The 14,268-nt window shown below is 46.3% G+C and overlaps 1 protein-coding gene across 22 annotated transcripts in view; it reads left to right on the top strand.

Annotated features, from left to right (window-relative positions):
• The window catches only part of FHOD3 (formin homology 2 domain containing 3), a 450,733-nt gene that overhangs the window by 92,119 nt on the left and 344,346 nt on the right, over nucleotides 1–14,268 (top strand). The gene's annotated exons all lie outside the window — the stretch shown is intronic.

Genomic DNA, 14,268 nt, shown 5'->3' with positions numbered 1-14,268 from the left:
CTCGAACATATTTTTCTTATTAAATTTATGCTGTTCTGCAAATGAAAACAATTCAGTGTTATGGGTTGACCTTTTTGCACAAAGCTCAGACTGCTGATGGCATCTCAGTGCAAATCCTGAATCTCTTGGTGGGAGGGACGGGCGGCTCTGCCGTCTGCCTTTCTAGCAGTAATGCCTAAATCACTGACTTGTCAGTGTGGTCTTATGCCAATCCCTGAGTACATCCATGCTGTGATGACTGGATTTAAAGGATTCCGTGGCTTTTTTTTGTTTATTTAGATAGGTAAACATCCAATAAGCCACTAAAACATACGTATCATGACAAAAGTGCCAGGTGACTTTTCCACTTTCCTCCTGAGGCTGGGATGGCCTCGTGGGAGCTTCTGCAGTTCCCTGACTGACTAGAGTCAAAGAACTTGGCAGAAGCTGAGTCTGATGTTAGGCTGGAAAAATCTGTATTGGGCTCACTTTAGTGTAAAGTGTGTGGAGCCCCAGATGGTCTTTGGTGCTTGGGTGATGAGAAAGCACGTTCCCTTTGCGGTTCTGTGTATGTTGGCCATTGTGAAGAATGTGACTTGTGAATATTGGTGTATAAATCTCTTTGAGATCTTGCTTTCAGTTATTTTGTGGACATAGACTCAGAAGCGTTGTTGCTAGATCCTCGAGTCCTTCTGTTTCTCATTCTTTGAGGAATAGCTGTCCATCGTAATGGCACATTGGACCTTCCCGCCAGCAGTGCATGAGCTTCCGGCTTCTCCACATCTCCATCAACACTTTTAATTTTCTTCAGTCTTTTCTTTTCTTTTTTTTTTTTTTCCATAGCAATTCTAAGGAGTGTGAGCCGATAGCACACTGAGGTTTTAATTTGCATTTCTGCCATTCTGTGTTTGAGTCCCTTCTTTCACTCTGTTTGACTGGAGAAATCATAGGGTATTGTGTCAAAAGGGTATTTGTTCTGGAATATGACAGGTGTTCAGGTGGCGCTAGTGCTGCCAGCTGGGCCGAAGGAAGCCCCCCGGGTGCTTCATGGACACATTTATTCAACTCTTGCACTGAAACCGTTACCTCATCGTACTTGCGCTGTGGGGCCATGGCTCTGGCAAAAAGAAAGTGCAGTAAAAGCACACAGGCTGAAGTAAATTGCCTTTTTAGAAAATCTTCAGGGGCAGGGAAATATTTTAGCTTTTTTAAAATGCGAAGGTCTTGTCGTTGCGTGTTTAAAAATTATTTGCTGTTTATCGAAAGTCTAAATATACAAATCCTGCTTATGTGGGCGAGATACTAATCTCTGAATACTCTAACACCCATACGGATTTTTCTCCCCAAGGAAGCTGCGCTGTGTAACTAATGTCTTGATACCATTTTCGTGGGGGTGGGGGAGGGTTGGTTTAGGTCTCTCAGTGACGATTCAAATTAAGTCTTCAAGTCAGAAACACCCAGAATCTTCAATAGAAAAATTGGCATTTTTTTCTTAAGTAGACAACTGATCTTTAATAAAATTAAAGGCCTTGGCTCTGTTTCATCATAATTTCTCTTTTGTTGTCCCTTGTGCCCTGTCTTTCCTGCTCGTTCCCTTTGCTTGGTCAGAATCTCAATATTTGGAAATGCGTTAACCCAAGCCATGCTGGTTTGCAAGCTGGTTTTAAGCCACACACACTTGCAAGCAAGTTATGGACCATTTATCCCTTTAACCACTTTTTAAAAAAATGCAAAATACACACAGATAACCGTCTTACCATTTTTGAGTGTGTGGTTCGGTGGTATAAGTAGACTCACATTGTACCATCACCATCATCCATCTTCAGAACTATTCTCATCTTGCAAACCTGGAACTCCATACCCATTAAGCAACAACTCCCCGTTTCTCCCTCCCCCCCAGGCCTGGCACTCACCATTCTACTTTCTACCTCAATGAATTTGACTACTCTGGGTTCTTTAGAAAAGTGGAATCCTCCAAAGAGATGGAAACAGCATTCCTGCCCACTCCCTGTAGATGGGAGGGCATTAGAAAACAATCTGTTTGGTTGCTGTCTGCCCCCTACCTCCTAGCTCTTGAGTGGAGACCCCAGGGTCTGCTACTCAAAGTGCGGTCTCCGGACCAGGTTAGAATGCAGCAGAATCCTTCTCTTTGTCTCCATAGGACAGAGGAGAAGCCGTAGCCCAGAAGGAGAGTAAATGGTCAGAGAAGAAAAGGTTGCAGGGGCATTTGACATTGAGGGAGGAGTTTTAAGGAGGAGAGAGAGCCACAGGCTTCCACCTCTGTGTCTCAGATGGGAGGACAGGAGCTTGGCTGGCCTCTTGCTCTGGGGGGACAGCGGGATGACTCTTCATTCCAGGGGTGAGCCACTGAGTACGAGTTACAGTGAAGGAGCATTTTGGAGGATGTGATGCTTGATCCTTCTCGTCTGCCGAGAACATGGCAAGAAGGGGCAGGCAAGTGTCTTTTAGAGAGTGCTGGCCTGGGAGGCTGGATCCCCAGCTTCATGCTGTGCACCGTTTCCTACTAGAATGTGACCCTGGTTGGGTCCTTGCACCTCTCTGACCCTCGGTCTCCTGGTCTGTGAAATGGGCACAGTAACACCCTGTGCTCTCTGGGCTTCTGTCTGTGAGGATCAGCTGTGGTAAAGGAAGTAAACGTGCTAGAAACCTGTGAAGCACTTTATCAGGCCCTCAGCTTTTACCGATGAGGCGTCCCACGTAGGACCTCTCGCTCGGAGTGCACCACGGGATGGCCATAATTGGCCACACCAAGCTGAGTGCCCGTGTTGCCAACTTCCTGATGGATGTGTAGAAACACGTTAGTCACCCAGGAGACGATGCTCCTGTAGACGTGGGCGGCTCACCTCTCTCCCAGGGGGTAGCCTAGTGTGACCAGCCTGTCTCACAGGGACTGAAGGCTATGGGGCAGGATGGGTCGCACCTCGCTGATGCTGCCAGCAGAACTGTGAAGAATTTTCTAGGAGTATCCCACACAGCCAGGTACACAGACGCAATATTTGATGTTTTGCGATCAAGTACACATACCCTAGAACTTCCTCCCCACCTTTGAAAAAGCATTAATATATTCTCCCTGGTTGCTCAATGTATTCAGAGTTGTGCAACCATCACCACTCGCTAACTCCAGGATATTTTGACCACCTGGATTGTGCCCGTTAGAGCTCTCCCCAGTCTTCTCCCCAGGTCCTTGGCAACCACGAACTTACTTTCTGTCTGTATGGATTTGCCTCGTCTGGAAATCTCATATAAATAGAATCCTGTGACATGTGGCCTTTGTGTCTGGTTTTGATTTAGCATATTTTCAAGCTTTGTCTGTTGTAGCTTGGCTCAGCCAGTACTTGATTCATTTTTATGGTTGACTAATATTCTCGTGTATGGATATACCATACTCTGCATATGCACCCCCCAGCTGATAGATATTTGGGTCGTTTGCACGGTTTTGGTTATTAGGAATAATGTTGGTATGAACTCTGATATAGAAGTGTTTACGTGGACCTGTTTCCAGTCTTCTTGCATATGTTTTAAAAAATTCATTTAAAAAAATCCATTAGTTTTTAAAAGCAGAAATCTTTTAAACATGGTGCTTTTGAAGTTGTGATGATTTGTGCATAGCCCTGAGCACAGGAGATGATGACAGGGAGCAGTGGCCTTTGGGGTAGGTGGGATAGAAATACTGAGCCAGCAGGGCTTTGCCTTTTGGTGTTTAAAAGCAGAAAACCTGATAAAACTCCAGGTTTGAAGAAGGCCAGCATGTGTCTCTCTCTCTTTTATAACAGCCAAGAGGCCCAAGCGAAGATTCCTTAGCTTTGAAGCCTGTGAAGAACCCGAGTGCTCCTCGTGGTTGATGTCTAGCTATATATATGCAAATGCCCCCGGAGAGGGACTTGTCTAAGGTCACACAACTAGTGACAGGCAAGGCTGGGACTGGAGTCCACTATGCAATGATATTAGATCAGTCCTCTTTCCCTGACCGTCAGTGCTTCTCCTTTGGTGTGACATTGTGGGGCCTCTTTGAGCCATGCCTGTCCTTTGTGTCCGAAAGGGAGAGGGCTTTGTGCCGAGTGGGATTTCATCCTTCTGAATTTTTAAGGCCTCAACAAATAGGTTCCAGTTTTCAGAGTATCTGAACTAGAACTACACTGAGTTTCCATCAGCTGCAGAAAACCCAACATTTACTCATAGCATCTTTTGTTTCACATATGCCGAGAGGCGTGTCTGCTCGGCCTGAAGCTGTGGCCAACAGTGACGCAAGTTAGAAACTCAAGCTGGCTCGGTGGTAGGAAAGCTCTCCTTGGTTAGACTTTGCTAAGTCATGACCATGAAGAGAGAATCTGCGAGGATGGTTTTGTTGGGGAGGGGCCGGGGTGGTGCAGGGCTCGGGGACCTTGGCTCTGCATGGACTGCTCAGTGACAGGCCGGAGCTGGAGGAGGGCCTGGGCAAGTGGAGGGTGCTGGAAGAGGACTCTGCGGGGGTAGGGGGGGGCTGGCCAGTGTTGTCTTCTGTCCTCTACAGGCTTTCCGCCCTTGGGAACCAGACTGGCAGAATAACGTGAGGTATCACTTGAGGTGACATGTACCCAAGGGTGTCAGTGTAGAAAGAAGAATCCTGGTTAGTTCACAAAAAGCCCATAATTCATTTCGTACTTTTAATAAACTACATGTCTGAGCTACCTGCGGGATGGGCAGCAAGTCTTCCTTCTGGGCCGCCTACCAGGATCGACATGTGAGAAGCCCTCTCATGTGTCAGTGCGTTTTTACCAATCCTGTGTGCTCTGAACATGGAAGTTAGTATTTTAGGGACCTCACTGGTCATCTTTATGACAAAAGATAAGCCCCAATAAAGACTTTTCAAACTTAGTCATAGCAAAAACTGGAGATTTAAAAACACAGAAACAGGTGCCTTGGTGGCTCAGTCAGTTAAGCACCTGACTCTTGGTTTCAGCTCAGGTCCTGAGCTCAGTGTCGTGAGATGGGGCCTTGTGTCAGGCTCTGCTCTCAACTTGGAGTGTGCTTCCCTCCCTCTCCCTCTGCTCGCCCTCTCCTGCTCATTCTCTCTCGCTCTCAAATCTTAAAACAAAAAAAACAACAACAACAAAAAAAACAAGAATAAAAAGCTGTAACAAGATGTTAGTGCAATCCTTACCGATTTTATTAGCATAATTCACATTATAAGTTATTCTAGAGTTTTCCCAGTGTCTGTCAAAGACGCTTCAATATAAGGTAGAAATTACTAGTGATTGTATTAGGGTATCCGAGCAATTTCTAAAAAGAACTGGTGCCTGGACCCCACTGCAGGCCGGTGTGGGGTCCCACTTTCTGGGGGTGGGGCCTGGGCATTGGTGACCTTGAAAAGCTTCCCCAGGTGATTGTCAAGGGTGCTAACTCATGCTCCGGTGCCCTCAGGGTAACTAGAAGCCATCAGCTTGCTCTGTGCCCCACCTGTGCTAAGCACTCCACTTATGGGATCACATTTCTGCCTCATTAGCAGAGAGGTTTGATTATTCCTTTCATACAGAGGCAGAAGCTGAGCTTAGCCGTGTTAAGTAACTTAAGGGTCCCCCCTTCTAGCCCCCAGCTGCCTCCTGAAAGTTTGGGTAGTGCTGGCTCCCAGCCTAGGCCTCCCTCACCTCCTTGGTTACTCTGCCTCCTGCAGGGATGGTCTGACTGGACAAGGCCTCTGGAGAGCCAGCCCTAGGTTGGGCAGATTCGAGGTGCGGTCTGCTTCAGGTATCGATGACATGCCTCCTGGGAGGGAAGCAGCAGGGCCTTGGGGGCTGGCTGGGTGTATGGACCTAGCCTCTTGCTGCTCCGTGACCTCACTTCACCTCTCTGGGTCTCCACTCCCTTATCTGTAGATCAGGGATTGTAATGCCAGTCTTACAGGGTTGATGGGATTTCATGAGCTAGAAGCCTGAAGGACAAGGCATGGTGGCCAGTACAGGAACAAGAGAGAGCTGCATATAATGTGGCCTGACCCCCTCCCAGGCTGCAGATGCCCAAAGGGTCATTTGTCCATCTTCAGTGTGCCCGTGTGTCCCCTGGAGACACGGATTTGGTAGGTCTGGGGTGGGACCTGAGATTGTTTCTGACAAGTTCCTGGATGATACTAAGGCCCAAGTCTGCTCCTGGGATTCTCCTGCCCCTACCACGGTGGCTCGCAGGGTGCTGCCGGCACGACCATGGGCTGAGTCGAGGTGCCCTGTGCTCAGGGTGCTGTTCTTCCCATTCCTAGATCTGAGGGCTGCCCTGCTTGCTTTCCTCCTGGCATGGCTATGTGTGCTTCTAGCTTTGGTCTAGAATGGTTTTGAGTCCTTTGAGTTACCCACGACTATAGAAGGATTATGAAGTCAATGACATGTTGACACTGATGTAAAACCAATGGACAACTAGATCATGTGTCTAATGGTTTTCATTTCTGGGCTTTTGTGAAGTCATTACTGTTCATTTCTGTCTTATAAAACATCAGCCCCATCAAGCAGAATGAGAAATGGACACAAGGTTGGAAGTTCTGGGTTTAATTCCCGGCACTGCCACTTAGTAGCTGTTTCCAAGGACTTCTCCAGCCTCCATCTGTCCATCTGGGAAGTGGGCCCGATGGTACTCACCGTACTGGGTGGGTCATTGGAAACCATCGCGAGCCACAGAGACCACCATTTTGTCTAATTATATTTTAAGGGAAAAAAATTTTTTTTGTAATAATTTTTTATTATGTTAGTCACCATCCAGTATACCCCTAGTTTTTGATGCAATGCTCCATGATTCATTGTTTGCATATAACACCCAGTGCTCCATGCAATATGTGCCCTCCTTAATACCCATCACCGACCTATCCCAATACCCCACCCCCCTCCCCTCTGAAGCCCTCAGTTTGTGGGGAAAAAAGTTTTAATCTGCAGGAGGATTTAGTTCTAAGATCAAAATATATTTTTAGAACTTTGGAGCTGCTCCTCTTTCTCGCCCCTCTGCCCTCTGAGGTGGTTGCAGCAGCGAGGGGTGCTGTCACACGAGGAGCCAAACTGACGAGCATGGGATGCTTGCACGATACAACTTACATCTTACAGTTCTAATTTCTGTGCCTACATTATTTGATGGATGTGTGACCTCTTAATGAAGGATTTCTTGAACATGTAAAAATGCAGGTGAAAATAGGATAAAAAACCCAAGGAATAAAGCTCAGGGCCCGTATTTGTGGAACTTGGGACGAACAAATAACACATCTTCATACACTCCCCAAGGACCCAGCTGTGAGGACATTTTTATGACTGTGAACATGTCAGAATACGGAACAGATGTGCTGCTTGTCCACATGGAGGAATAACTCTTGTTTGTGGCTGTAAGGTTCATGGATGCTGGGCATTGCATAATAAATATTTTCCCTTTTCTTTCTTGGTTAAATGAAGCAAGACTGTTTCTATTTAAAACATGGTATGTCAACTTGCCTGTGGGTTCCAGAAGTTGAACCAGCTGCACAGGGGTCTGCCCAGCATTGCCAAGCACGTAGGAGTTTCTCAATGATGGCCTGATGGGAAATTCATTTCAGGAGTGGGTACTTTGATGGAGGTTGATCTGCCCCAAGCTCATACTGGGGCTTTGTCGCGCGCGCGCGCGTGCGTGCGTGTGTGTGTGTGTGTTTAAGGTGGCACCAGCAGATGCTTTTAGAGGCAGAGGGAAGTGAGTGCTGGCACTCATGGGATGCTGCTGGGTCACATGTCTGCTGCATTCAGCCATTAACAGGCATTGCCATTGCAAATGGACTTGCAGAAATGTGACCCAACACAAGAGATGCGGATTTAGGCTGTCTGAACTGGACAGCTCACCAACCCACCCATCTTCCTGCCTTCTTTGGTATTTTTGTGTTTTTGAAAGCTAAATTTTACACCTTTGTAAGGGTTTTCCTTTCCAAGAGTTTCCAAGTATGCCTGGAAAGGTAGCCTGGGATATGTGGGGATGAGAGTGGTGTGTTTGTGCCAGAACCCTCTGGCCTAGGGTTAGAAGTGGGAGGTGAGAGAGGGATACAGATAGCTCTGACACATGACATTGAGAGGAGGTGCACTTAGACTAGCAAACTCCTCGGAGAGTCTGCCCCCTCTTGTCTATCAGTCATTCTCACCTTGGGATGAATGAATTTGATCTGATTGTCTTTTACCTGAGATCAGCTGCCCACTGGGACTGGGTGCTCTTATTTTTGAAGTGTTATTAGGGAATTTTGAAGTTACTGATGCTGCATGTTCTCGCCGGCAGCTTGAGAGTCAGAACAGTCTGTAACCCCCTTTCATGGGCTGGTGAAGAGGAAGGGTTGTTGGCAGGAGGCTGTGTATTAATGGTAGGCCCCACTGAGCCTCTTCATTGGGTGTACTCAGACCATATGTGAGTTTTCATTTGGGCTTGTCACATCACCCATCTATCCACTTGGCACCCACCCACCTATAAATATGTACTAAGCACACATGCTTCTGCGCCTATTGAGGGATAAGGTCATGTATGAGTCCAGTGCTTTGTACATAGAAGGCCCCTGGGATCCATCGATAGGCAGTGTAAGTGTATGGTCTGCCTGGATCACACAGTGATAAGGGTATGTCTCCCATTCTCTGGCTTCCCTCTCCCTCTCTACTTGCCTCTCCTCTTCTTCCTCCCCATGTGTGTAGAGTTTTTTGAAAAAGTAGATGTAGGGCAGGCCTAGGGTGCTTTTGTCAGGCCACAGAGCTTCCTGGGTGACGCCAAGTGCAGTCAAATTAAGAATTACTGCTTCACAAGTTCTTCTTGGAATTCCAGTCTCCAGGAATTCCTTGGCCCTCCCTAGTTCTGCATTTCTCCACGGGTGCTGTCTCTGTTGTCTGTGCTCATGAACACCAATGATGGGTGTGACAGCCCTGGTGCTTGAGAAGCACATCTGCCATGGACTCTCAGCATGGCTTTAGGAGCCTCACACTCATTATTCCAATCAGGTTCAAGTCTACCGCCTTGTAAAATGGGTATTCGCATCCTCATTTTACAGGTAAGAACTGAGGCTCAGAAAGATTCACAGACCACCAAAGACACAGGTGTAAGTGGTCAAGCAAGAATTTGTAGGGAGGTCTGCCTGACTCCAAAGCCATATTCTTCTCATATGTTAGGCTGCTTCACTAAACTCTACTTTGAGCTCTGTAGACACCCTACATTAAGTCACATTCAGTGTAGACTCGGTCTCAGTGTGTGGACAGGATTTGCATCCTGGCTCTTCCACTCATTGGCTGGGGTCTTGAACATTCTACTTAACTTATGCCCCTCAGTGTCCTCATCTGTAAAAGGGTAATAATAACATTTATAGGGTGACGTGGTCAGTGATTGTCAAATATTATTTTAAGTAACACAGTCCTTTCCCAGGAGGAAACAAAGGCAAATGCTGTTGAGAATGTTTGAGGCTGAGAAGTATGAGGCCTTGACTGATCAGCTTCCTGCAGGGAGAGCCTCTGCTGCCGTGAGACCACCTTGCAGAGCTCTTGGGCTATGCTTGATGATATCTTCTCCAGGGTAAAAGTGAAACTTAAAAAATATTAACTCATCAAAAATGTAGGAAGATAGTCTTTTCAACAAATGGTGCTAGAACTGGATACTAACATGTGAAAGAATAGGTTGGACCCTACCTCACACCATATACAGTCTCAATGGATCAAAGACATAAATGTCAGAGTTCAAATGATAAAACTCTTAGAGAAAAGCATTGGAGTAAACCTTTATGATATTTATGATTATATTTGATTAGCCAAGGATTTCTTATAGGACACCAAAATCAGAAGCAAGAAACTGATTGCAGGCTATGTAAACTTCTGTCCATTTACCAACCTTTAAAATCAGTAGCAGGGAACTTCGTGGTGGTTGTAGTCAGTTGTAAAGGAAGAAAAGAGCTGAATGGTGTGCAAAATTGGGGGATATTAATGTGGAATCTTAAAGATGGTCTTTGTCATGAAGAGGAAATGCCCATATCAGCCTGGTGAAACTGAGTCCCAGCTGGCAGGATTTACAGGGCAGGGCCTGCATCAGTGGATAGTAATGCATGCCCAGGAGATGGGTGTTTCAAAAGGTAAGGGTTAACCCCTCTAGGTGGAAGAGCTGTGGACAGGGCTGACAGGTGTTACAGGGCAGCTGAGAAGGAGATGCGAAGGACATAGGGAGCATGGGGTGGGTGGGAGCACTGATGGCAGCAAGTGGGAAAGGTGGCAGCCTCACCAGAGAACGAAGCTGAAGACCAGCATGCTCAGTTGGCTCATATCCAGGATGCAGTGCCACTGGCCACCCGGAGTGAGGGCTGGATAGCCGGGGACTTGTCAGGGAGCAGCTGGGGGTAGAGGTACTGGAATCTGGCCAGGCTTGGAGAGTGTCCATCATGAGGAAGACCAAGGATGTCCCCGGCCCAGGAGCCAAGCCCAGAATGTGTGGTGGTTCACCTCCTTGGAAAGGGCAGGCCTCATGACTCCACAGTGAAAGGGACACATTCCTGGGCTGGCTAAGTAAAAAGTATGAGGGATGACTGGGGCAAGTGGCCTGTCATGGATAAGCTGACCAGGTCATGCAATCCTTGTTACTGCTGGGAGGGGCTCCTGAGATGTTTTGCTTACTTCCCTGCTGGGGAGCTAGGCCTGAGGGCTTCGGTGACTGGGTTGAGGTGATACAACCAGTTAAAATCAGGGCAAAGACTTCAGTTGGGCCTTGCCCTTGCTTCTTGGATAGCTGAGCCTGGCAGCCTGCCAAATTCCTTCTCTCCCAGGAGGAGACCATCTGAACCACCATCCTCATTGACAGTGGGTAACTTCTCCTCCAGTGTGGCTGAGGCATATGCTCATCTCCTTTAGCTCCTGCTTTTCAAGGCCTGGAAGAATTAAGTTGCTAGTCTGAACATGCAGGCATGATATCAATAAACAGACAAGAATGGCTGTTTTAAAGAGTGATGGTAACACATGGTTGGCAGTTCCAAGAGTCTATAAAAACTCTTCATCCATGCTGTTGCTTGACATGTCTGTTCCATGCTGATCACCCTTCTCTGCTTTCCTTACCTGGTTAGTGCCTTGTCTTTCCCGATTCAACTCTGTGCGCGCTCCTCCAGCAAACCTCCTTCTTTTCATCTGCCGGTCTAGATGCCCACATATGTGTTCTTAGGTGCCCTTATGCATTGTTATTTACTTGCTTTCTCCTTTACTAGTCTCTGAGTTCCTTGACTTTGTCTTTCATCTGTGCTCTCAGCACCAAGTACTATGTGTATTTTAGGGCCTGGTAATAAATGGATGCTCAGTAAGTGTTTGTTGTTTGAGTGAATGAAGGAAGAGGTCATAGTTTGCTGTCAGTCTTCAGAACTGACCACCAGATGCAGACTTCTGGCCACTGGAAAAAGTCAAAGCTTTGATATTTGTCCCATAGCTCTGCTGGTGTGGCTTGGTGGGGCTGCTTTGGCAGCTTGAGGGAGAAATACCGCTCACTGCTTGAAAGGTGGTTTCATGGTGGCTTGTGCAACTCTTATCAGGACTTGGAAATCAAATGTCCTCTTTGCCCTGAAGGCCCCTGTCAGTTCGCCCATTGGTTTTGGAGAGGGAACAGTTAGAGAGTAACAATATTTGTGAGAAAAATGATCAGAAGAAAAGGACATTGTCCAAGGACCCCATTGCCTACAATCAGTTTCTTCTGATTTTGGTGCTGTGTAAGAAATCATTGGCTAATCAAATATCATAATCATAAATACCATGAAGTTTTACTCCAATGTTTTTCTCGAAGAGTTTTATTATTTTAACTGTGACATTTGTCTTTGATCCATTGAGTTTGTATATGGTGTGAGGCAGGGTCCAAGCTATTCTTTTGCATGTTAGTACCCAGTCCTAACACCATTTGTTGAAAAGACTGTCCCCCTACATTTTTGATGAATTAATGTATTTGAAATTTCAATCTTATAACTTAAGTGCTTTTGTTAATTTCGTGAGATCTGTTGTAAAGAGAGTTGCTAAAAAAAAAATTTAATTCCTCAAAGGGCAATTATGTGATCCTGAAGGAAGAAGCAATTGACTTCATAGCTCTGTGTATATTTTAACATTTATAAAAGGATATTTAGTCACTGAATTTTAGTTCTTAAAACACACAAAGGTCTGGCCTCTAGACCCCTTGTTGCTATTTCTCAGTGGTTGTTTTTCTCTTATTCACTGTGTTCTATGTTTATTTGCTTCTTTGTTAATTGTTTTTTTCGGTATAACAGAGTGCCCACATTGAAAATGTTTGGAGCACAATATAGAGTAGGTACTCCCATGGATGTATCTCCAGAACCTGGCCTCCGTGGCACGGGACAATGCTGCAGTTGTTAATTTCCAAAAAGAGAGCAGAACCAAGATTCTGGTTCCTCTTCACAAAGTGAGAGTACCTAAATCATTCCAGAGTTATCTGACACTCTTTCGCTTCAGAACCTAAACGAAGGCCACCGTCCCACCCTTGGCAGATTGACCTGCCTGCTGCCTTTGATTAGCGCCTGCGCCCGGCAATGGCTGCTCCCTTGGCCTCCCTCTCCCTCCCACTCAGATGCTCCCAGAATAGATATTGCCCGATGGGCCATCTGCGGGGTGACAAATGGATCCCTGGAGTTGTAGAGTGGGAATTGAGCCCTTTGTATAAAGTGTGCTCTGTACTTGCCTAATTATAACCAGGACCGCCTCTCACCCCTACCCTGCACAGGCGGCTAGGGCGGGGGGTGGGGGGATGTTAACAGTGCTGGGGCTATGGCCTTGGGGGGAGGGTGGCAGGGGGAAGAGCTTTTCAAACAGTGCCCTTTCTTTAGCACTTTTAGAACAACTATAATAAGGGTGTCAGTACAAAGACGAGGGCCTTCCATGGGTATGTTCACACATGCACTGAAAGACCACTGTGAGATAAAGCTACTTACCCAGAAAATAAAAGCTACTTTAGTTCTATTTAAAATTAAGCTAAAATTTATAGAAATATGGCAAGCTCTAAAGGGAAAAGGTGATGCCATTCTTAAAACAACAAAAGCTAAACGTTACTTAAATACACATAATTTAAAATCAGGGTAATTGACAAGCGATGAGGGAAAAATCGTATTTATTCTTGAACAGCTGGGAAAGCTATCTACGTGTCTTGGAAGGTTATTGTGACATTTTCCTCATGTGAAAGTAAATGGGATTCTGGGCAACAGTTGGCCAGGTGAATTTATTCCCCTCTAAAGCAAGACTTAAGGTAGACAGAAGCGTTGGCTCTTAAAGCAATTTTATAAAAGTCGAAATAGTCGACTAGTCGACTAGTCATTTCAGACTTTTTGCTTTAATTAGTGAAAATTCACTATTGAATAATATTAAGGATAAAAAATATTGATTAGGTGTAGAAATCTAACCATGAAAAAAGCATAAAAATCCAATATGTGAGAAAGAGTGAATGATAGAATTTTCTCACACTCTGGCAGCCCATGGCTATGGCACGTGTGTCCCAGCTAGCTCACCGGTGAAGTTGTCCCCAGAGCCTGGCCAGGGCCTCTGCCCACCAAGGCGACATGGTGAACCTTGGTTCCATGAATGACTCAGTGGAACAGCCAGCGATGGGCCGGGCCAGACCCAGAGGACTGCACCTCTCTCAGAAACTCAGTATAATCGAAACATCCTAGTTTTTAGTAATACCGATCAGAAACTTGTCAAAAAGGTGGGCTCTTCACATTTTCCATCGTAAGCCCAAAGTTATTGTCTGGTGGTGTTTGGATAAAGAGACCTTAGCATGGGTGGCCGGCGATGTCCTACGGGCCTAGAGGTAAATGTGCTTATTTCCCAGGGGAGTGGCCGGGTCCGGCCTGGGTTCATATTCACCTGCAGGATGTGTGCACTGAGACCCCGACGAGCCTGTGGCTCCCTCCCAGAGGTTTCTTTAATGTTTCCCTTGATTAAAAAAGTAGAAAGTGTGACGTGTCCTAACTGCGAGCCCGGAACGTGGCATCACTTAGTTCTGGGGGCTGTGCTCTGAGGTCAGGCCTGCTGACCGGAGCAGGGAGCCCTTACTGCTAGGCAGCCTCGGGGCGACAGGGGCTGCTTTTCCTGTAGATGGTGCATTGATTTTACAGTCAAGATTGTCCCATGTCAGATCTCCATTTATCAATCCTAGCCAGACCCATAATGTTAGGCAGCCTGGGTTTATAGATTTCATTCATATCCTGTTCTAAGGCATACCGCTTATTTGTTGAAATAGTTATGCTCTCCTTATTCCCCAGCGCTCACCATATCCTCTACATAACTTAACTAAATGTTACTGTGGTAAGATACA

Source organism: Ursus americanus, chromosome 19 (assembly GCF_024610735.1).
Source record: "Ursus americanus isolate L20-20 chromosome 19, mUrsAme1.1.p, whole genome shotgun sequence".
NCBI classification, from domain to species: domain Eukaryota; kingdom Metazoa; phylum Chordata; class Mammalia; order Carnivora; family Ursidae; genus Ursus; species Ursus americanus.
Note: the sequence above shows the minus strand (reverse complement) of the source record. Positions and strands in the feature narration are given on the sequence as shown.